The sequence below is a fragment of the Aulonocara stuartgranti genome (genome assembly GCF_965226115.1).
Source record: "Aulonocara stuartgranti genome assembly, chromosome: 8".
NCBI lineage: Eukaryota > Metazoa > Chordata > Actinopteri > Cichliformes > Cichlidae > Aulonocara > Aulonocara stuartgranti.
In genome coordinates, this window is record NC_138959.1 from 12206598 (window position 1) to 12231972 (window position 25375).

At 41.0% G+C, this 25375-nt stretch overlaps 1 long non-coding RNA gene across 2 annotated transcripts in view; it reads right to left on the reverse strand.

Moving 5' to 3' along the window:
- The window catches only part of LOC309713528, a 180476-nt gene that overhangs the window by 3007 nt on the left and 152094 nt on the right, over positions 1 to 25375 (reverse strand). The window lies entirely within an intron of this gene.

Here is a 25375-nt window from a genome sequence, read left to right on the forward strand (position 1 = left end):
GTTTTAAAAGACAAAACAAGACACTGATAAACATTAAAGAATAGAAACATTTTAAAGTTTTACTGAATTTTGAGGGGAAGCTAGTAGAACGAGACACTAAAGGAATAAAAATAACTTAAATAATCTCACAAAAGGAGATGATGTAAAAGTAGCTCCAGCTGGAGGCACTGAGAAAGCCCGCTTACAAAAACATGTCTTTAAGACAGATTTAAAGGACGATGATAGGAAGCTCACCAATCTGACCTCCTGGGGGAGGCTGTTTAAGAGAGGGGGTGCCCTAACAAAAAAAAATCTTGAGATTGTGGGACAGTAAAGCTACTTTTGGCAGATTTTTACACTGGATACCCTTCCTGTGCAACTCCAAAGGGATTTGTGTCTCCACGTGGAATCGAACCAGGGATCTTGCGCTTGTTATTGGAAGGTGTAAACCATTACTGTAAAAAAAAAAAAAAAAAATCCCACTAAAATAAATGAACTACCAAAAAAGCAAATGATCACAGAGATGCAGAGATATGATGTAAAGCTATTCGCATTAAAGAAATACCTTGACTGAAACTTTGCTATGCTGTGAGTGCATAAGCCTATTCACAAACACACACTCGGCAACACAGAAATCCACTGTAGCCTCTGAGGACAACTCTTGTCCAGCTGTACGGGTGATAATAGTTTCCATGACAATGCAGCACTCCAAGTGCATCAATGCCAGCTCGGATAAACAGTGATCCTTTACCAAAACAAGGGGGTCATTACGGCAGCTTGTCAAATCAATGTTGAGAGTGTCCTGCCTGATTAAGGCGTCCCCTCTCAGTCCTGACACAGTGTCAATACTGGCTGGCCTGTGGCGGCACACTCCCATGATTGGACTGAAATGCCTATCAGTCAGGCAGCTGAGCTGGACTAATGATTCCCTGTGCTGCCTATTAGAGGGACATGACAATTTAATCCTGTGGGCCAGGCAAGGAAAAAGTGACCTTGGTGCTTTATATTGAGACTGAGGTAAATTGACAAGAGCAGATAAATCTTTACCTTGGGCTATTAACAGAATTAAAGAACAAAAAAGGCAGAAGGTTCTCTCTTTTTTTGTTCTCTTTGCTCCTGACTTTCAAAACCTTCCACTCCTCTAAATTTAAAAATAATCTAGCGAAAACCAATCATGGTTCCGCAACACTTTTCAAATTTGTAGGACTATACCTTTACAATGTATTTCCACTATACAAAGGCGCAATCGAACCAAAGCTTGGAACAACAAAAAGTCAAATAAACGCCACAGTCTGAATTCTTCTATGCTTTTCTGTCAAGCTGGAACATTGAAAGTGGATATTGCTTGAAGCTCAAGGTTTTTCAGATGTTCAAAGCCATTCCAGCATGGCCCCGGGGCAAGGTATATTGCCTTGGACATCTATCTTAAGGCTATGAGAACATTGTCTACATGGTTGGAAAAAAGCCATGTGTTTACACAGATGTTTCAAGCTTTTAGCACACAGATCTTCCTGTACTGAGCCTCACCACCATCCTTTGTGCCAAGGGACATATACATTTTGCATTAGTTTACCCTTTGATACAGAAATGAAAGGGGGCAGGGGAGCTTGCAGACTTAGGCGCAGAGTCAGAAACAAAGTAAAGATTCTCTGCACTGAATTGGCTTTAAATTAAAAAGAAAAAAAAACTTTGCTGTTAACATTACAGGTGGCATTTCTTCATCTGTTCCTCGTTTTTTTAATATAGCTGCTTTGATGTGGCCTGTACACAAAGATAAAACAACATGCCTTTCCACATTTCTCCAGCAAAAATAGAAAACAAAAAGATAAGAATTTCATCCCTGTTGCGAGGATAGATCAACGGCACTGGGAGGCTATTTGCCTGCAAGGCACAGCTGTAACACTGACCCTTTATGTTTCCTCTAAAGGTCAACATTTCCTTTCTTTTGTTTCACTCCATGCATGCATAAATCAAAGCTCTTGGCTATTTTTTAAGTTTGAAGTAGGAAATATCATTGAATAAAAGCAAAATAAATCCTACATAAATATTACAGCTTTAATGAAAGATAAAGGAAAAGACCATCAGGATATTTTGTCAATAAATTACGCATTAATCAATTTTTGTTCTTTGGTTTGAGATATTGCACAAAATCCCCACGTACCAGAGTGAAACATGCATTAGAGGAAAACACTTTGTAAAGCACCTGAATGGATCTCCTGTACGCTGTAAGCATTTATTAAATCACAATGCCGACCTTCATCAGGGATGTAGGCAGCATCTCTACATACTCCATGCATGTTGCTTGATTTGCAAAATAGGAGCTTGTTGCAAATGTAATTTGTTTCCATATTAGCAATCAAAGTCTCCCATATTTACTGTGCTAAATTATACTTTTGCCCATTTAAATCACCTTCTCTTTTACTTCCATGCAAAGAAATTAGCAATAACAAACAGCAAACAGATGGCAAATCCCATAACATCACTACTCAGCTCAAGTTGTAAACATGATTTACAATTTGCACGATATTATTTACTGTGATTCATGTTTCTGTCAGTTCCACACTGGAGGTTAATAGAAATGCCAGCAAGCTTGCTGATTTACTTAGTAAAATTTTCATCTCAAGGTTCAAGTTCAGAAGATTGGAGTCAGAGAGAGTTACAGGATTCATGCATTATGCAGAAGAAGCACGACCTTCAGCCATCACAGTCTTCTCTATATATCACACTGGGCTTGACCCTCCCAAGGCCAGAAGGAGCATTTGATATATTTAACCACTACAGCCATTAAATTACTCACATTCTTTATAAGCTGAGCCCATTTTATACTGCCAGCAACATGAAGGCAGTATCATTCTGATTAAAACTGGTTTTACACTTTGTATTTGCCTTTTACCGTGGGCGATGCTTCAGCAATGAGGACGACACTGATAAGTCAAAGGCAAACGAATCAACAAATAAATCTCTTGCATGGCCCTTCTGATTTTTATACTTCACATTATGGCTTTGCCATATGTTGGCCATATGTCGAAATAAAGAAGAACTCTGCTCCTGCTATTTGATACAGAACACTTCATGAAATGATAGGAAATAAAGTGCTGTTTTAGAGTATGAGGTCCATTTTAATATAATTGGCTTTAGAATTATTTATAACATTAATTGCCACATTATCGACTTGCTGTCAGCTCCTTGGGCCCGTGGTCCATTCTTCTTCACAGAGAGCGCTAGCTCAGCCTAAAGTAGACTGACAAGCTAATTATACCATCTTTCCTCTCAATGATAAATGCCACTAATGTGAATCTGGCCTAGAAATAAGACTCCTTAGTCACCTCAGCTACAATAGTCTCTCACTATGTCCAGGATCTTTAGATAGGGATACTTCATTCCACTTCATTTCCTCCTGAATCAAGTATCTTAAAGAATGTATGCCCCAAATTGCAATATTGCCCTTGTTAGGTCATTTCTACCTAGTGCTCAAATAGACTGGAATATACACATATTTGTATTTAAGCATCATCATAAAGTTTCAGAAAGAGCTACTGTACCAGCCGTACAACTCAGATATTAGATTTCAGAAGGTGTGTGCTACAAATTTTGGTAAATTCATGGTTAAGTTATGCTAGCCAGCAGTTCAGAAGAGACACACTGTAAATTACATTAAAATACATTTTTGTAAATACAGCTAATGCCTTTTTGGGAAAAATGTTAAGAGCAAGTTACAGTACTGTTTTCTTTAGGGACTTGATTTGAACTATAAATGTTTAAGATCAATTGGAAATTTTGGTCAATTTGGTCATTTTAAGTTATTTTCTGTTTTGTCTTTATTATTGTGGATATGTGATGCGGTTTCCAGTGTTTGTGTGACAACACCATCACTACGACTACTATTGCAATTGTTAAAATGTAATTTTGCTCAGCACAATAGCATTCCTGTAACCCTGTGTAGTGTAAGGAATAGGTAAAATGGCAATGCTACATCTTTGTAATACATAATTATACAAGAAAAAGCAGATAGTTATATTTTATATTAACTATAACAATAGCAATATTAGATATTGGATGAGTCATATCAGTGCATTGGTAGGTGTTTGCAAAGGATTTTTAGCTCAACTTTTGCAGCTATTGCTAATTGCTAATGCTGTCACAACCTAGCAAAGCAAAAACACTCATAATTTTAGCCCGCTGCTACGTGGCTACCAGTTAGAGTGATAGTGTCATATTACATCATGTATATTTCAGCTTTAGTGGATATAAATTAAATGTTACTGCCATAAAGAAAAAAAATGTAATTTTTAGTTATTAATTTTTTTGTTAATAAAATATATTAACATCTGGCAAAATTGCCACCACTTCAAACAAAGATTCTCTGTGCTGACTTGGATTGAAATTGACTGAATTTAATTAATTAATCAAAATATCAAAGGTTATCTGGGGTAAAAATCAATCAAACAATTTAGACTAAAAAAAACACAACACTGGTAACCTAACATATGCAGTTAAAAAGGGGTTTGGCTCTGTCCCCATTCATTTAGATGAGGACTATAAAGTAAGTGCCTCCATTGTCATCCAGTGGCTTCCAAGCAAGAGGCTGTGATTGTACTGCCATTCATGTTTACATAAGGTTGTCTTAGCTCCATCAGTCAAATAAGTAAATGGTTAACACACTCACAATTAGCACCATGTATTAGCAACAATATATTTTATTGTTGAAATAGTTTATAATTAATAGTATTTAAATAATTTCCCCCATCTAATCTCTAGGTGCTTAAAGAAGAACAAGGGGAAACATCAAACACATCTTCCTGTCACCTCAGTCAAACTGTTTCGTATAATTCCCTCTTTAATGATGCTGTTTACATATTCCGACTTCACATTGAATGTATCCTGACAACAATGAGAGCTGACACATACCAAACTTGGTATGTCCCAGAGCCATCTTCAATGGCTGGGATGCTGTCAGCTCCACCTACATCAGTGGCGGTGTCTCAATACTAGTGCGACACATGTCAGAAACTTTTAAATGTCTGCTCTTTTCAGCACAGTGCTTCAGCATCCGAAAGACGGCATTTCATGTGCAGTAATATGTGTATGAAATTCCAGGAGCAGTTGCTGTAATATTGACATAATGTCAAGTTTGAAGCTTGTATTCAATACATGATACATGATACTACGGCTCTCGACACATGAGCTTTTTGTCTTTGTTTTTTTATATTTGTTAAACTCCAAATAATTTATGACATAATTCCTCTCCAGCTCCATCAGGCAGCTATTAGTTAAATAAAAATTCATGCTCATGCTTGGATATTTTGATAGGAAAAGCCATCTCTTGTAATTTCACATGCCTTCTGCAGCCAGACACACATCTGAACTTTGACCTCCTTTGATCAGCAGTTTTGGCAAGGCAATCCATCATGGTGCTCTTACTGTCAGAAGAGGTGCCTGGCTGCAGCTGTGTGTCACTGGCTAAGAGGGGCTGCTTAAAGGCAATCATGTCAACCTCCACACGACTGCTCAGACTCCCAGATTGAAGGAGGACTTGACAGGGCCACAAGAGTCAGCTGAAGACACTGGAGGGCCGTGTCTGACTGCTCCATGGCCAAAAAATGATGGCTGATTTTATCCTCTGAACAACTGACTGAATAAACTGGGGGGAAAAAAGTAGGAAATTCATCCAATGAATATCCAACCTCTCTGCTAAACTATTGATTTTACCCTGCTTTGCTTTGAGATGAAGGAAAAGTATTGCACTCTTTTTTTCCTCATCTATACACAAAGAAATGCATCGCAGCAATCTAAAGCTGCTCTTTTTAATATTACACAAAAAGCGTGATATGAACGTTTTTCTGCGTCTGACCTTCAAAATATGTTTCTGCCTCAGGACAGTGTCTAGCCAGACAGATTGAGTACTCTTTAAAGGGATTACTGGCTGAACAGAGTATCACGCTGCTGAGCCATGATCTTTGCAATTAGAAGAAATATAAAATGCTTTTTTTTTTTTTTCTGGCATCTCTCCAGCACCATTTCAGGGCGAGCTGACATTAGAAAAACAAACTAAAAACAACAAATCCAGAGGGAGTAAAATACATTTAGTTTCTCTGGAAAAACAAGCAGTTTTTGCAGTTTTTGCCCAGGGCTTGAAACTTGGCTCTCTGGTCTTTTGTGCTGATGTATACATTATAGATAATTTAGATGAAAAGCTCCTGTTAAATCCCTGCATGCAAAAAAATGCCACTTGTCACGTAAGAGATAACGCACCTACATTTTGGTGTAAATAAGGAAGGTAGTGAGTGATATTCTAGTTGCACTGTCAATGATTTTCTGACAAGGAAATCCACAACACTTTTACGCAGGCACCAAGTGCATTAATGGCAAAAACGGGCCTGACTTTCAGACAAAGGAGCCGAGTGACGGCTTGCTGACTGCACCTCCGAGTGTGCAATAACATGATGTGAAAGGACATTGTCAGGAGCCGAGGAGACGAACCCAGATTGTACATAGTGACAGAAAACAGAGATGAGGACAGAGATACTGGTGCCATATTAGTGGCTAGCATATTCAAACACCATCCTTGAGTCTGAGCAAACTTGACATCACCTCCAATGGCTTCAAACACACACACACACACACCCACTTCTGTCTGCAGCCAGCTTTCCCCTCTGATGTGTCTCCACACTCCGCTCTCTTATGTGGAGAGTTACCAGCAGGCCTGTTCTGTCAGGACAGGAGGATAGGGGTGCAGCGGCCTGCGGATACTCTCAGTCAATCTACATTTGGTCACCGCGGTGGGAAGTGTGCTCATTTTTTCCGATATCTGAGCTACTTGAGGTGATCCGAACACTGAAGTGTGAGGAGCTGTCACCTTGCATGAAACTCTGCACCAGCGGATCCTGATATGTTACGAGGGGGGAGGGGGTGGAGATTTCTCTGTCCTGATAGGCTGTAAGGACACTGGGGACCCTATAAGAGAGAAGGGTGAATGTATTCAACTCTGTCCGCCTGGGGACAAGAGGTCGGCAGGGAAAGAGGCAGCTCATCACCAGGCCCCCCGCACTCTAAGGACAGATTTATGCCGTTACCGGGCCGCTCACGGAGGAATTATTTTAATGCCGTATCAAAACATCAACAAGAGGCCAGCAGAGAGAAGAACCTACATTATGCATCGCTCCTTTTGCAAAAATTTGGAAGACAAAAAGAGCACTGTTAAACTCTGCATGACAGGAACTATGCAGCCGGTACAGCTGTGAATGGCGCTGTTTGTTTTAGTGTAGTTTTTACTGGAAGGTGTGCTGTAAGCCTGCCCAGTGGCAGTGGTGGGCACCACTGTTTGTACTCCACAGGCCATTAACAGTTCACCGTAACTCCACCAGCAGGGCAGCAGCTGGAGAGAAAGAAGCATGTAGCAGCGGTGTGGGATCATCACAAAAAAAAGAAAGAATGAAAAGAAACATGGCTAGAGGCAGGGAGGCTGGAGCATGCTCGGAGTAAAGTTGGCAGCTGTGCGGCTGTGTGTGATAAAGTGCAGCTCAGCGTAAACACACTCTGGGGCTCCCTGCACAGCTGGCGACCATAGGTTACAGTTCTGAAAGATGGAGAGCAGGAAAGGGATAGTGGGAGGAAGAGACAGATGAGGGAGTCGCAGAGCTTGCATCCACGTATCATCTCTCTGAGGTGGAGGAGAAGGATCAGGGCTAAATTTATCATAACATGGAAGATGAGGGGAAGGTAATAAAATGTTATTGTGTCAGAGTAACAAAAGAAAAGTGCACTTGTCTGATATTCACAGGCGTCTGCATACAATCAAGGAGGCATCAGCATGAAAGCAATGCGGGAACAACGCATACTGTACACAGAGTATGTTGGTACCCAAGAGCACAGTTTGCCGTCAGTGCAAGCTTCAGTTTTATAATCTGTTTTTGAAATACACAGAATACACACTGCGCACAGGTGGGACAGACAGATTACCCATGACCTCATGGAAGAAACAACGCCTTTCGATGCGTCAGAATGGAAGCAATCGTCAGCGGCGAGCACATTTGTGAGGTCGTCGTCGTGTCAAAAGATGACACAGCCAAATGAGTCTGAAATATCTGGAGGCTTGTTAACAATCATAAAGACTGCATTACTGTGCAACAGCAGTTACACTTTCCTAATCACTTAAAGCTTCTGAGTTTAAACCACAAAATGTGGAGTTGATTTTAAAAAAATGATGACAGACAAACAGTTCAGACCCTTTTTTATCTTGTACAACAATTAACGTTGCCACGCAGCTCTTCTTTAAATTAGTTTTGTGCTGTAAAATGTTTGTAAAATAATAATTCATAATTTGACATGCGTGTTTGATTAGCTGAAATATAATTAAAATGTCACAACAGAGTACGTTGAGTGCACGTTCAAATGAAAACTGATTGACATTTAGATGTTTTGTGGACATGTTGTTTTTAATTAAATGTTAGGATATGGAGTGCTCATTTCACCAGTAGGTACATCATTAACACAGACAACCATCATGAGAGGACTTGAGTGGTAGTTTAGATAATAAATCATTCATTTCCACTGTTGTTTTTGCTGATATTCTCCCGAAGGAAACATGGAGTCACAGCTGATAAAGTTATGCAGACATTTATTTTTCACTTCTAATGATTTAGCGTGACTGTGCCTGTCACCATGATTTAAAGGAGGCTGCAGTCTGCATTCTGTTTATTGTGACCAAACAAGTGCAGCGCCCGCACGCTTTCAACGTCAGGGTTATTGATTAAAGTTTTAAATGGTTGCCATATTACCCAGGGACTTCTGGGAGATTAATTTGCACTAATGTTCATCTGTAATTCATTAGACATTTAGACAGCTCAACCACAAGGCTCTGTCTTGAGAGAAAAGGCCATTTCTCAAACAGTAAAAATATAAAGTCAAACTAAATAATAATGGCATACAACTTGTTTAATGTTGTACACGGGATTTCATGTTTGTAGGACTGCGTACAAAAGTGGAAGCGACTTTGTTTGGAGCTCAAGCGAAAGAGCTGTAATGGGAAAAAAGATCAAAATCTGTTCTTGTACTAATAATAATCTAGCTCGTGTTAAAAACAAATAAATCTGAATATTTTGTATGACAAATCTGCAATTGCAAACCTTTCAAGATTCACACCAAGCATGGAGGTAAAAGCAAAAGATTAGCAACTGCTAACTGGTGAACAAAGTCCAACGTCTAGCAACATAAGAGCTAAAAATAAAGTTTTTGCAAAGTGGTGACCAAAATTTCAGAATCTTTTTTCTACCACTGAAAAACCAATAAATATAACAAAATTGCCAAGCAGCACTAAGTCCAATTCCTGGTTGGTTATTATCTCAATGTTTTTTTTAGTTATTTTTGCGATAATGACCTGAAATTATAACTTATGGATGGTGTTTTTTCCACTGAACAGTTAAGCTTCCATACCAAAATACAGCTGCTATTAACAGAAGGTCAATATTGCAATAACATGACTGCAATTTAATGCTAAAATTGCTCTAAGCAGCTGGTTGCTAACTGGTTGCACCATGGTCCTACGCAGAGCCTATGCGCAGCTTTGCAGACAGCTGTGTACATGGTGTTGCTGTTAGCTGTCACCACGGGGCAGTGTTAAAAATTTAACGTTTAATAATATTGATCCCTCTGCCAGCTTTAGAGAAGATCGATGTTATAACACAGAAAGTCTTGAAGTGAAACCAAATGTTAGAAACAATGAAAACTGTCCCACAGCCACTTTCTGCGCTTCTCATTCTGTTGATCAAACATCACTTGATCTTTGATTTAACCTCATCACCAGAGGGAAAATACAGTCAGAATCCCAGTTAATGTGTACTAGATACTGAGCTGCTGTAAAATATGGAAAGAGATTCACAACAACACACAGCATTGTTTCATGACGACAGATGAAGGACAAGCTAAATGTAAGATTTTCATTGAAAAACTGAAGTTACAGAGACTAACTTGAATGTAACATGACATTCTCTAATGCTAAATAGCTGGACAAATGACTTCAGAAGGTAGTATTATAGAATTGGGAAAGCTTTAAATTATTTTCAGAAACAAATTAAAGACAAAAAATGGGCAAAATGGACAAAGCGTTTAGGCTTTAACCTTCACACTTGAAGGTGAAAACAGGAGTAAAATCTTAGTGTTTTTTCTCCTGACATCCTATTGTGTTCTGTTAGATTAAGCAGTATATTAAGGCATTAAGAGCAAAAAGAGCAGATATTTGTATTACACAACTGAAAGTTAAAGCCTCAGCTGTAAGATACTGCATGACTTGTTTTCTTCAAAAAAATAATATATTGCCATTCACGTTTGATGTGACGCTAAATGAAAAATAATAAATAGAACTGCGAACATTAAAACTGAGCTGGCTGCGTAGCTATGAAGGCAAGTTGTGTCCTGAGGCTTTGGGTCAGCAGTCAATTAAATTATCACACCAAACTGAAAGACTTGTAAAATCCCCTTACTGAATAATGGTTGTCAGACACTCCATGATCCTCCATGATGTTCTGCAAAAAAGGTTGCAGCAATGGGATTAGGGCTTGATCCTCAGCTACTGCTGTGCCCAGTCTAAAATGACTATCCTCTTATCTCGAGGCAACAGAGCTACATTATGTTATGTACCGACTTCGTCAAGATAGAATGGATGTCATTGAAATTAATTTAATCTTCCTTAAATTAGCTTCTGACTATGATCTCTCCCAGTCAGAATTTATGTCCTCCAGAATTCAATTTCCTCCACACTGTGATATGCTTTTATCAGTTGGTAACTATTCGGTGGCCTCCAATAATGAGAGCTGTCACGGACCAGCAGCAGATAGTATTTGATGGCGACCATCTTGTGACCACTGGATTCGTTGCCCACATCTAGCAGGCATTAAACAGAGAAGAAGAAAAAACACAAACGCTTGTGAGTCCACAGATTGTCCAGCTCTCATCAATACGAAACGAACTTCAGGACGAGATGCAGATGTAATGGAATATCATTTGATATTAATGATCCGATTACTGATCACTTGGCCGTAAAAGTGTTGGTCTGTAGTCCGTCTGATGTCGGGAATGTTTTGAGTTATGACTCTAAGACAACAGCTGCTGGGAAAGATTAGTTTCATTTTCACAATACAGAATTAAGCAAAACATTAGTTAACTGAGTCAACTCTATTGAACTGTAATATTTACATGAATTTAAAGAATGTTATTATGTTGTGACTAATGAATTCAATTAATGTAAAATTGCTGGAAATGCTGAAATAACTGGCTATTAATTGTGAAGTCACCATCACCTCCAATGACTTAAGAATGCTGGTTCTTATTGGCTGTTAACGATTTGTATTGTTTATATAAACCATAAAAACAAACAAAAAAGCTGTAGCTTTACACAGTTACAGACATCCTAAGTTAAATATGGGATGTTAACACTGAAACGTCTGTAATTTGTATTGATAACACAGTAATTTAACATGTAATTAGCTCAGTGCAATTCAGTTTTATTTATACAGTGCCAATTCACAACAAAAGTCACCTCAAGGTACTTGATATTGTAAAGTAAAGAGCCTGCAACCATGTAATGGTGATAAGCGATTGCAGTGATAACTGAAGAGGAACTGCTCAGTCCATCATGGGAAAGCCCCAAAAGCCTAAGACCACTGCAGTATATCCAAAGGAGGGTTCAGGGTCACCTGATCCAGCCTTAACTATGAGCTTTTTCACAAAGGAAGTCTAATCTTAAAAGTAGTGAGGGTGTCTGTCTCCCAAATCCTAACTTGGAGCAAATACGCTCCAGAGAAATATGCTCGTTCTCATTCTAGTCCCTGTCAGTACCTAATAAAAATGTATTAAAATAGTTCAGCCTAGAAGTAATAAATACACAAACTAGCTTTTTACCATCACTCCTAAGAGAAGATGTTTTTGTGATATTACGAAAATGCGAGAAAGCAGCAGCAGCAAGGACACTGAAGGTTACAAATGAAAATGAAGATTCCTCACAGTGTGACTGGAGGCCAAGGTAACGCCATCCAGCAAACAATAACCTCAGTTTTAACTGAATTTAGAAGTACAATTCTCATATTGTTTCAAAAAACCCCAAAATTTACATTTAGTCACCATCCACTTCAAGTGTTCACCGCAGGGCTTCCAGGAAGCTAAATCAGTAGGAGGGCTGAACGTGGTCTAGCACTGCAAAAGAAGGCAACCGTGGCAACAGTGGCTTCTTATAACCAGAACATCTTGAGCACACTTTGTTAATGTTTACCATTGTGTTCATGTTAGCTTGAAATGTGGCAGCAAACATTTAGCAGTGAACTTGATGGAAAGGTCACTACTTGGTTAGCATGCAAAGATGCTAACAATGATAATGACACAGAGGTAATGCACATGGGCATTTAAAAAAAAATGTCCACATGCACGCTGTCTTAAAACATATCTATCAAGCCAATCAGCCAATCTGAAACCTAAGCAAATAGCAGTGTGCACAATCTGACTTTATAAAAGAAGATAACAACCCACAACTTTGGCATTGCAAGACAAAATCTTTGCTAGCACATTACTGAACCCTGAAATGTAGCTTTTCCAAACACTAGGAGATACATTCAGAGAAATCGGTTGACACACAGGAACTTCTGTCTGACAACTTGACAACGAAGATGCATTTTGAAGCCACAAACGCTCTGCCACGAATTTCTTCTACCAGGAAAAACTAAAATGTCACTTCCTACCTGGGATGCTAGCTGCCCACCCAGCTGTCTGGCCTCCATTATTACTTTCATCTCATCTCCTGAAGCTTAATAAACTACTACCTGAGGGTTCTGTCTCCATCTCTAAACTCTGATTTGATGTGGCAAGGAGACAGAAAACAGGGAAGAGGGGGGACAGAAATAAAAGAACAAGAGATCAAAATAACTGTGCCTGGGCTGGCTGAGTGGAGTAGGGCCCATCAACACCAATAACCGTTAGCCGTGAACACGTGTGTCGCAGCGAGACAAGTGTCATATCACTCAGCCCAATGCTTCATTTGACTGGAACACATCAATCACTCAGGGAAATCCGCACAGACGTGCCGAGATAGGCCTCACCTCTGGCTTCCTCATTACATTGCGTCAGTGTTAGTGAAACCGCCGCTTGTCAGGAATTCAGTCCTTTAAAAGAGCCTCTCTTGTCCGGTTCTTTCTATCAACCTCAGAGCAAGAAGGGCAGGGCGAGAAGCAACAGTGTATGGGAATTTTACAGCTATTACATATTTGCCAATGTGTTTGGTGTTTCAGCTGACCTCTGTTACTACCCGAAATGCAAAATGTCTGCATGACTGCACACGTCTGTACCCATGGGCAAGAGTTTAGTCTGCACAAATTACTCATGACAAAGAAATGTCAATGTTCGGGAAGAGCTTTATGGTTGCAGCAAATGACTATTATTGACTGCAATATCATGTTTTAATCCAACTTTTAATTTAATGTACAAAATATGTAAAAAAAAAAAATATTAAAGGTTCAATTGTCAAGGTCAGAAAATTGCTTATTATTATTACTAGCAAACATTTTCAGGCAGTGTTCATTCTGTATTTAGTGGCAATTGTAGATTTTGACTGTTATGTTATGTTATGTGACACGTGAAAGTAACGCAAAATTAGAATGTAACATTGCATTTGCATGGGGACAATTAAATAGATATAATATATATAAAAATGAAAGGAATTATGTTTTCTTCTAAATCTTTAAGAAAAACCAAATAAATGTTAATACTGAATGTATGTGGGGAAAATTGTCCAAAGTTTGATTCCGGGTGGATCAGTCGTTAAAGAGGAGATGGGTTACATACAGATTTATGTGCAACAATCAATATATTACGATTGTTGCTATTTTCAAGCATGCAGACAACTCAGTATGTTAGCTAAAGTTTGTTAGCTAAACCATATCTTCCTGTTAAAAGGGAGTTCTTCTTTCCCACTGTTGCCAAGTGCTTACTCATAGTGGGTGGGGTTTTCTTTCTAACATTGTAGGATCTTGACTTTATAATATAAAGTCCCTTTCAGCAACTCTTCTTGTGGTTTGGCACAATATAAATAAAATTGAATTGAATTGAACTGAACTGATGAAGCTTTATATTCGCCTCCTGCACTTGGTCAGATTTTTAGAAGCATCAATAAATAACAGACTAAATTAAATGACTAAATTTTCACTCAAATGATGACTCGATTTGCGGAAAAGCCCACTTTTCTGGACCATGTCACAAATCCACATCTGTTAGCAGCAAGAATAATCAATTCCAACAGAGTTACTAGTGAGATATCTACAACAATGTAACACTTTCATAGTAAAACTTGTTACTTCAGCTCCAAATGTACAGAATGAAAATGAGAACGCGTCCCCCGGCAGCGGGCTTTAACGAAGGATTAAAGGCTTATTAACAAAGGCCTCCCTTGAAAGCCCAGCTCTCTTCCCAGCCACCGCCATGCTGCGCCCAGCTGTGTATACTACGCCGACAGGTAGAATAATAACGGTTATACATCACTGCACCTGAGAGCCCAATCATCTAAATCTTCCCCTGCCACTACCTCCCAGACTCCATTACTTTATTGACACGCAATCTTAAGAAGGAGAGAAATATTGCACATGTAAGGTCACTTGGTTATGAAGACATATTATCATATTATCTGCATGAGGGTTGTAGGGCTCAGGCCTGACAAAGCTAATTATAATTGGACATGATACAGAGCTCAGAGCATATTACGTGCTTGGCTGCATGACAAAGTCGCAGCTGAGATATGAGCGAGAGAAAAGGGGAACATGATCTGAAACTCAATGAGAAGAGGGTGAAGCTGTACAATAACAGCAGCTCGCTCTCTGATGATAATTTATGGATACAACTACTATAAGCACCAGGCCAAACCTGTTTCTGCTTGTTCACGAGGCACGAGATGGAAAGAGCCAGTTGTTCAAATCCAAATTTCTTATGCACACTGACTTGAAACAGCTCTAATGCCCAAATGTCACATTTTGTTAGTGACAACAGAAGTGGCCCCATGGCTTCTTATCTCCACTCCCAAGGTTATTTCAGTATCGTGGAACATAAACAACTGCTCCTGTTTTTCGTCTTAAATGACTAAATCTTTGTGCTGCCTTCTTGGAAGCAGCCATTTACCTCCAAACAATGAGGCATTAGTTGTGAAGCTGGCTCACTTAAACTTGAAACAGTAATTGAAAAATCAAATCATACTCTCAGAAAAACAGGCAAGAAAGCAAAGTCAGCTGATACTGTACATCTGCTCTCTTTTAGCTTCCATCCAGCAGCTTCGTAATCTCATCACTGGGTTCATGATCAGTGATGCATCGACGAGCTATATCTTGTGAGCAGACCCATAGGTCAGATTTAAACTTTGTTTTAATGGTATTGGGCACAAAGATAGTGTTTCCTACTCGTCTGTAAGGATTCATTGCTTCAAAGTTCTCTTAATGTAATATGTATTCACTTATTCTCATGCATATGACATTTTCTTTTTTTCTTCTTTTTTTTTTTTTTTTACAACTGCTGAAGTCCATTACTGTAGTAAAAGCACAATTTAACTTCCCACTACTTAAATAGCTGTCGTCTCGGTACTAATGGAAATGTACTGGAATGGAAAAAGTGGTGATCATTTCAAAGAGATGACTTTAAGGTTAATTTTTAAGAGTTAAATCGGCATAATGCATTATCCTCAGTGTAACCCTGATGAATCGAGGCGATGCCCAGTGAGCTTTACCAGCGTTTTTTTTTCTTTTTTTAATTCCAATCTGAGGGTTTATGCAGAGGTTTTGAGATACAGCCACACCACAGTGTCAGCTTTTTTTTTTTTTTTTTTTTTTTTTTTGGCCTGTCCCGTTTGGCTCTTTTGCCATCAGAATTGTTATCTAAAGGCAAAGAAAGATGCCCAACGGATTTACTTTACCAAACTGACCATCCCAGCCTTGCCGTAATGGTCCATTTGATTCACCTTTTATTGTTTATTTTATTTTCACTTACTGAATACGGGACAGACTTGACTGGGGGAAAGAAGGGGAGAAAGAAAGAGGGAAAGAGAAACAGCTGAGAAGAGTGACGGGGGAGAAGGGCAAAAGACAAAAACCAACAGAACGGGCAGAGAAAAAAAAATGCATATATCAATCACCTGGATCACCTGCTGAGAAAGAAAAAAGAAAACAAGCAGAAGAGAACAAGAGTAATAGAATAAACAACATCACAATGATATATGGGAATATGACAGTAAATACTAAATGTTAAACATTATTGTGCAGCACATAAGATCAACAGAACACAGTGTGCTTTGAGGTAGGAGCCAAAAAGGGTGTAGTTTGTGGGTGTGATCACCCGTGTGTACACCTGTGAGCATGGACGCGCTTGTTTTTTGTTTTTTAAAAGGTTCCTTCATGTAATAATCTGCTAGAGGGTGTGGGGGGGCCACAGCCCCATCCTCCAGGGCGTGAAGCAGGTGTGGAGGAGATCAAAACTCCAGACATCCAGAGGCCCCCAGAACACAAGAGACCAAGGAAGACCAACAGAGGGGCAGCTGCGCCACTGTCCTGGAAAGAGCTGAGGAGAGTCCCAGATGAGGGCTCACTCAGCAGCCGCGGAGCAGAAGCCAGGGGGAGTTGCAGTGACGCGCCCGTGAGCTCCGCCGGCAGCCAGCTGCGCCTGAGTGACCGAGCCCCAGGCCGAGAGGCCGGGGGCACCCCACCTCCGAAGTGGCCCGAGCGAGCCCCAGGCTCCAGGCCCCGATAAGCGGCCGCCAAGGAGTGAGCCGGTGTGTACCTGGACGCCCATCCCCGGACACAAAGAACCACCAACGCACCGATGTCTGAGGGGGTCCGCCACTGGCAGGGGAAGTGGTGGTAGGGGGAGATAGGCCTCCAAACCTTGGAGGGCCTGAGATGTCCCCAGAGAGGTGGCGCCTGACACCCAACCTGACATATAGACACAGACATACAGGCACACACAGATACAAACATCCATTCCCACCCTCATGCTCTCATATGCACTTACTCCAAACTCAACCAACGTGGAGACAGACATAAAGAGACATTGTACACATGATCACACTCCCCAAGCGTACTCTACAAACCGGGTCTAGGTGCCCCCGCCCCTGGAGGGGGGAACTGCACCCAGACCCAGGTGGTGTTTCCCTTTTCCCTGCAGTGGGGGGAGGCAGACCGCCCCGACTCCGCAGCAGCAGGAAGGCTCCACACTCCAGACCGCAGTCGGACGGCCAACTCCTCCTCCTAGTCCTAGCCCCCCTGATCCAGCAGGTCGCAGAGAATGGGGGTGAGAGAAGACTCCAAACCTCCCTCCACCCGCTCATTGTAATGTTGATGCATGTGTGTTCTAAGGTGCATTTAAAGCCCAGGAGGGCTTGGAGCTACCTGCCAGAGAGCAGCAGGTAAGCGCATGGTCCCTCCTGCTAGCCCTCAATGTCTACGTGTATTTAAAATTGAGAGGTGGGCAACGATGCCAGGGGTGGGGTGTACACCCTGATGGTACTTTGGACTCCGTGAATCGTGCCCACCCCCAAGATCCTATATGTATGTGTAATGAGAGTGTGAGTAATGTGAATGTCTAAGTTGTGGGATAAAATTGAGGCAGAGGCAGCCAGAAGGGGACAGAGGGTGGGGGGGGGGGGGGTAGCCTCCTCTGCACCCTGGTGACATACCCCTACTCCAAGGCCCTGCATGTGTGGGTGGTTGTGGTGGAGCGGGAAGAGGGAGGCAGCTGGAGATGGGGAGGGAAGGAAGGGAGGGGCAAGTGACCCCTCCCTGGGGCCAGCTCCCCCGCTGACCCCAGTAGGCACCCCCATACTCCGCGACCCGCCAGGGAAAGGGGGCCCAGGGCCATCCAGACCGGGCCCAGTGCAGCAGCGCCGCCCGGCCCCACAGAGCCCAGGACAGTCCACCCAACCCCACCACAGAGAAAACTGCACCCACCCCACCATCCACTCATCTTCCAGACTACATAAGACAATAAACACCCAGGCTGAGATCTTCCTCCACCTCTCCTGTATCTCCCCCTCCTGCAGAGGCAGCTCGTGAGGAGAGGAAAGCTCCTGCAAGATGTGACAATCTCCCCCACCAGTTGAAGAGCCCCCCAGGTGGCTCGACGCACCGGCGGCACCCTGCTCCAGGGCTGGGCCCCCATGCACCCACCCGCCCACAACCCCGGCAACACACCAACCAGGACCCAAGCCCCCGAGGCCCGGTCCGGGTCCCAGCCCAGAGACGGAGCGCCCCCAGAACCTCACGCCCATCCCGGACCCACCCAGGGGCAGCCAGGCTACCAGGTCAGTAACCCACGTCCATCAGCACAGACCCTCCCCTAGCCCCGCTGCACGCAGCCGCGAGGAAACAGTCACCTGAGAGCCAACAGAGCCCCTAACCGGACATGACCGCTACCCCGGGTTGAGCCCCCCAAGGAAGATGCCTCCGGGGAACCACAGTGTCAGCTAACCCATCCATCCATTCATTCTGCTTGTTCGTATCAGGGTCATGGGCATTTACTGTCCGTAAAACATAAATTTCAGTAAAATGTGTTGACAGAGGTCCTTGTGGATAATCAGAACAGGCAACCAAAAAAATGTAACTACTCTCCCAAATTTAAACAAGTACACATGCTGTTCCTGCTCCTAGAATTCATCATCTGTTTCATATATCATTGTCACTGTAGAAGAATAAACATATTTTGGGTTAAAATTACTTTTTTCATTAAATTACAGGACCTTCATTATCATAGTTAAAAATAGCGAAGGCCTCAGTCACACAGGCTGCAAGACCAGTCGACGACACTCCTGTCAGCCTCTTGCTGGTAGGGAAAAAATGCGTATTCGCCAACTGGTTGGTGAGTGACTGCTGGAGGTTGCTGGTTGTTACTGGGTGAAATCAATGACAAAGAGGGTGCTGCACCAGAAACTTTATTGTGATGGTTTCCATTGTGACCAGTTTGCTGGGAATACCCATAGTATACATGGAAGGTGGTAGTGAAACTTGAAAAAGCGTTATGCAAACTGCCTCGGGCACCTACAAGGGGTAATCCTTGTTATTCGTTTGAGAACTGAGCAGTTTCTGTAATATTTCAGGCCTGCTTCCAAAATAAAATGATTGGGTGTGCATCAAAAGTTAGTGAGGATGATCTCTGCCTTGGAGTAGGGTTCATGGCGTTTACTAGGGCTACCTTTAGAAAAACCCCAAACCTACTGTATTATAATGGTCTCAAACCACGTCTCTACTGATATATATTGAGGTGTCAAACCGCACTATTAATGGTGCAGGGGAGGTCCCCAAATGTTGTCTTTATGGGGGAAAGAGTTAAAGCAAAATTAAGGTTGAACACAATACATTTCCAAAGAACCAAAAACTTTTACTTGGATACTTCGCTGTTTCAAATCAATTTTATTTGTGCAGCGTTAAATGGCAACAACAGTCACCTCCAGGCGCTTTATATTGAAATGTAGACTCTATAATAATACATACAGAGAAAATCTGCTGTGACCGGTTGGGGTGAGAGAAGAAAGACAGGACAAAAGACACGCTTTGGAAGAGAGCCAGTGATTAATAACAGGTATGAGTCAATGGAGAGAGGTCTAATAACACAGAGTGAGTGAGAAAGGTGACTGAAGAAGAAATATTCAGTGCATCATGGGAATCCCCCAGCAGCCTATGCCTATTGCAGCATAACTAAGGGGGAATTCAGGGTCACCTGATCCAGCCCTAAATATATGCTTTAGCAAAAAGGAAAGTTTTAAGCCTAATCTTAAATGTAGAGATAGTGTCTAGGAACTCTAGGAACAACAAGTAAGCCCACAGTTCGAGAGCAAAGTGCTCTAATCGGGTGATACGGTACTATAAGGACATTCAGATAAGATGGGGCCTGATTGTTCAAGACCTTGTATGTGAGGAGCAGGATTTTGAATTCTTTTGGATGCTCTCTCTTTCTAGTCCCTGTCAGTACTCTTGCTGCTGCATTTTGGATTAACTGAAGGCTTTTCAGGGAGTTCTTAGGACATCCTGATAATAATGAATTACAGTAGTCCAGCCTAAAAGTAATAAATGCATGAGCTAGTATTTCACCATAACTCTGAGACAGGATGTTTCTAATTTTAGAGATATTGCACAAATGGAAGAAAGCAGTCCTGCATATTTGTTTAATAAATGCATTGAAGGACATCCTGGATAAAAATGATTCCTCACAGTGTTTCTGGAGGCCAAAGTAATGCCATCCAGAGTAAGGATCTGGTTAGAGACCATATTTCTATGAATTTTAGGGTGGAGTACAATAACCTGAGTTTTATCTGAATTTAGAAGCAGAAAGTTAGACGTCATCCATCCATTTCAGTACAGTTTAGTGAGCCATCGGTAACCAGTGGCAAACCAGCGTCTTCCATAGGAACTACGACTTAGACTGCAGAAAAATGCTTCTTTACGACCAATTTCCCCTGGCAAGCGATCACCTGCAGCTACTCGATGACTGGTCAGGGGAACACAAATTTTTCTGTAGCAACCACTGGTTCCCAGTGTGTAACTGGGCCCTAAAGAAAATGAATGTTTTCTCTAATGTTGGGTGGACTTTTCATCCCAGACTTTTCCATGTGTGGACAGTGTCAAAACACTCGGTTCATTCAGTCACCGCTTGCTATACATTAAACAGTGTTGATATAAGGAGTGATTGCAGACACAGCCATGGTATTTGTTGTTCTATAAAACATCACCTTCAGCTTTTTGCTCCCAGCAAAATTTCTTATGGCTGCTAGAGTTCGTTGCAACTCCACTGTAAACATTTGCTATTTGGGGGCGTTTGCTAAAACAACTGATTTGGTCTTGTTATTATTATGCCTTGCATATCCGGGTGTATGCATGAGCTCACTTGGGTAGGAGTGGCGTTAATATTATCACTGCATTGGAGCCTGTCATGCTTGGGTCCCTGAGACCAAAAATGTTTAATAAAAACAACTACACATCGGTGGTTTTTACAACTGTCGACATGTAAGGACAATATCGAGAGCAGAAGATCCCAAAGCCTGGGAAACTTGCAGCTGTTAGCATGGCGAGGTCCGTAACCACGTTTTGAAATGTGTTTTTGTTATATGGAAAGCATTGCTATTTATCTGAGAGAATTGTAAGTTATTATGTAGAGCAAATGGAGAGAAACTGAAGTTCTGTGCATTTAGCTTAATTAGGACAAAAACTCTCTTTAACAAATACTGCATTCAAAACTAATCAAGCCCATATGTTTCTCCTTAGAAATAAAAATGTCTACAGCACGATTGTGGTCTAACATTTAAAACACAATCTTCTTCTGGAAAAGATTCTCAAAACATCTGGAAGTCCATATGCCAATAAATCTCTCTGATAAACGATGGTGCTTCAGAAATCCGAGGAGAATAATGAGTGGTGCAACGTCTTGGCACAACTAAAAACATACTTGAAATACGAGACTACATCTCAGATGCTCAGCTCAGAGACCACAAATCACCAAGGCTCGGTGTATTAGGAATTTATTTCAAAGCACATCACACACTTTTACAACTGTATATCTTTCCAGATTCTGGCAAAAGTTGCTGGAAATCTGGTAATGCTCATCTTATTCTGCACCATCACATGGCACTATGGCGTGTATTGTTATTAACAAGCACATTGGCTTCTGTATACGCTGAGTTTTCTCAGAAGCGCTCAAGAAACACGAAAAATTAAGCTATAGATCATTTTCCTGCTTGGAGACTGGTCAATATGTCTGAAATTAAGCAAGAATAAACAGGAACAAGCAATCTGCTTATATATTGCTCAACATTTAAGCCATGCTATGTGAGTACGATGATTTTGCTTTAAATGATTACTTTTAATTAACAGCTATTAAGCCCGGTGTTTTTGGCCTCCTCTAGCCATCCAGTTTTGTCATCTGGTTACAGAAACTCGTCATGACAGGCCATTTTTCATGATTTCTCTTACATTGGAAAAACACCAGTGTTTTAATTAAGAGGCCTGAATGTCCAGATGCTTACCTTTTTTTTTTTTAAATGATTACTGATGAGAAAGCCATTAGCAAAGCAGCCAAACATCGATGCTGGTTGTGAAGTGAGAATTCTCTTGTGTGGCTGAAAATTGATGTTTAAAGCATTTGAGGCTGTGAGAGTTTGCTGTTTGCGCTCTCGCAGCTTCTTTCATATTGCTAAGATGCTTGAGTCCCTTAAAACCCAATTAGATAAGATGGTTTCTCTTAGAGTGTAAAAATGTATGAAAGTACTGCATGCATAAGTCTAGATTAGCATAAAATAAATCAAGTTTTGTGAGAAAACGTGGTGATAAAAAGGTCAAACGAGGGTCAGGAACCAGATGAGTACCTGACTGAATGTATGCTGCTATGTGTAAACAATCCAACAGGTGGCATGAGACTCTTGGCCTGCTCTTTCACTTCTGCCTTCAACAGAAAAAGAGACACAGCTGCAGGAGCCTGCATATGCCTTTTGTTCATGGTTGTCCTGGATGGACACTTATTCCAATTTTCACATCTCATGTTTGATTATCTGGAAAAAAAAAAAATCTGCATTCTATATTTTTTTCACTCCAAGAAAACAACGTATTTCACTCAGTGTCATGGGAAATATTTTCCCTTCACAAAGTTTTTGTCTTCCTTGCATTCACATTAGCACAATGAATATTAATAATATTGGCCTCTCAAGAATGTCAACAATTTTCTGCCTACTTATTTCAATATCCTCTTTGCACAAGTCTTTCATTTCCTTAGGTACGCTGGTAAAAGGCAGCTCCAGCCTGCCCTGACTAATTTCCTCTCAGCCTCACAGATCACAGGCCTTTCCCAACCAGTGCTCCCTTTGCTCCCACAAAGACCCTCGTAATCCTGCTGCTTGTCCACAATTAATCTTCCCAGTTGCCACATTATTAACACAACCACCCACGGTCAGAGGATGCAAATGCAAAGGCAGGAACAGGCTTCTCTGCGTGCACCCCCAATCTCCAACCAGCCCTCCTTTGGCCCATAGTGGAGTGGCAAAAGTGTCAATCACTCTGGGGGGTTAAACCACTGCCCACTATCAGCATCAAGGGATTTTCAGCCTCCTCCCCCCCACTTTCTGCTGATCAAACAACACAGCCCCTCCCATTCCCCCTCCCACTTCACCTTTTCTTTCCAGTACCCCCTCTCACTTGTCAGTCTTTCTTTCAGTCTGTTTGTTCTTTATTATTTTTTTCAGTGTTTTGCATCAGTAGCAGTGAATTCACAATTTTTTAAAAGAAATGGTTAGGAAATTTTTTTAAATCTAGTCCTCTATTTGTCAGAGGCATCAAGCACAGCTTCAAAAAATAAAAATAAATAAATAAAAATAAAAACAGTTGTTGAAGTTTGCCATTTCCTAGCAAAATGAAAACCAAGACTCCAACAAAGTAAATGTAAAAGACCAGAATCTCAAGTGTGTTTGCCTCTGGTTATATACATATATATATACACAGCTTTCTACAGTGAAGATTAAATTAGATTATACAGCAATTAGCTGATTATCATTTCACTTGCAGGCCCATTTCAAAAGCTGCTACCTATGGAAAAAGCTAGAAACTCTGAGATGTGAAGATTTACACTGTATATACATTCATTTGAATAGCTGCATGTTGAAATATTGCAATGTCCATTTTCCCCATTTTCTTTTATTTTTCAGACTAAATCGAGAATTAATCTGTTGAAAACACCTAATTAAATCATTCTTAGTAATGAATATTAGCAGCAGCCTTTGCCTACCGCCTGTGTATGCTTATGGATTTAGCTTGTTAAATGTGATTTCTTTACCATCAAAAACAGGCAGAAAAGCAAAACATTTAACCCGAAAAGCAGTGTGACAAGATTTAATTACACTCCCTGCTGTGAGAGGTCAGAGCATTAATATGTCTAAATAAATGTCCAGGAGCAATAAATATAAAGTAGATAGAAAGTCATTGTTTTTTGTCTTTTTGTATTGAATAGATGTGATTACTGTAACCATATGCTAGGGAGAATGCTACCAGACAGGTCTTAGCCATTAGCCTCTACCCTACAAATCAGAGTGTTGATCAAAGCGGATGCTGTGTGAATAGCTTGGCACCACTTTAAAAGAATATGAAATAATGTCCCAATCCAGCCATTTTGAAAGACCAGATGAGAAAAAGGGAGAGCGTAAGAGCTGAATGCGTGGAGGCTTTTTTTTGAGAACTTGGTCACTCTATTGCCTTCAGTGTCACTTGACATGAAAGTAATGCCAGTTCTATGGAGATCCAAGCTGTTCCCTAGTGCCTGAAATTCTATTGTGTGTCAGACAAAGGGCATGGTTTCATAGCACCCCCTTGTTTGCATGCATGACCAACACTTTCAAATAAGGTCTTTAGATCTAAATCTCAGATTCCACTCAGCACAGAAGGCAGCAGGCTGCTTTGTTAGTGGTGAGAAATTACTGGGGATGTCCAAACTGAAAACTAGGCATTCACATCTCCAAACAAGAGCTTTGATTATCCTGAGGTCTACAACGGAGCCCCACTGCGAAGACGGTCCCGCTGAGCGGAGGCATCTTGTTTATCAAAGTACCATACTGGAAGACACAAGACTGTCTTCTGCTGTCTGCTCTTTGGAGATTAAGCATTGAATCATCACAGGTTTAGTTAAACAAACATTCCTCAGATGCAGAGCTGCACTCTTTACAGAGTTCTGCAGGTTTTAAAAATAAGCTGTGCGGTGAACTAGAAGGAATTTAAGGGAAACATTTTAGGACCTCTTGTTGCCTGTTTACCTTGTTACTATGGACTGTCCTTCCTTAAATATAATAAAAGAGTAATATAAGCAGCTGGATAAATATTTGTAGATTGTCTGTGGTTCACATATACCTGAAAAGACAATTCACCGTGACAAACCCACTGGTCAACAGAGCTGCACATTACTTAAATGTTTTGTTTCACTTTCATTGCATAATCTATACAATTAATCTGTCGGCTACCCCAAAAAACAGTCACACAGTTAGCAACTACCCTGTAAACGAGTAGGCCTTTGAAAAGCACCTACTTGTTTCTGAACTTGAGTTCTTGAGTGTTTCTTAAAATAAATGACTAAGAGGTCTGCAAAGTGTTTTGCTATATATAACAGAATTGTGTTTTTATTAACTTTGTATTTATTAAAATGTAGATCCATGCAGAGGGGGAACGTTTTTCACAAAAAAAGCCATATTGTGTCCAATATCCCCTCCGTCACATCAGGGCCGACAGAAACTCTGAATGATCACGACACGTCACTTCAGTCTGTCATGAAATCACGTGCTCTCGGCATTTGTAGCCGATGTATCTTGGTTCATGAGCCAACTAGCTAGTTGAATAGCATGTAGAAATATTTGGGTAAGTCCAAATTG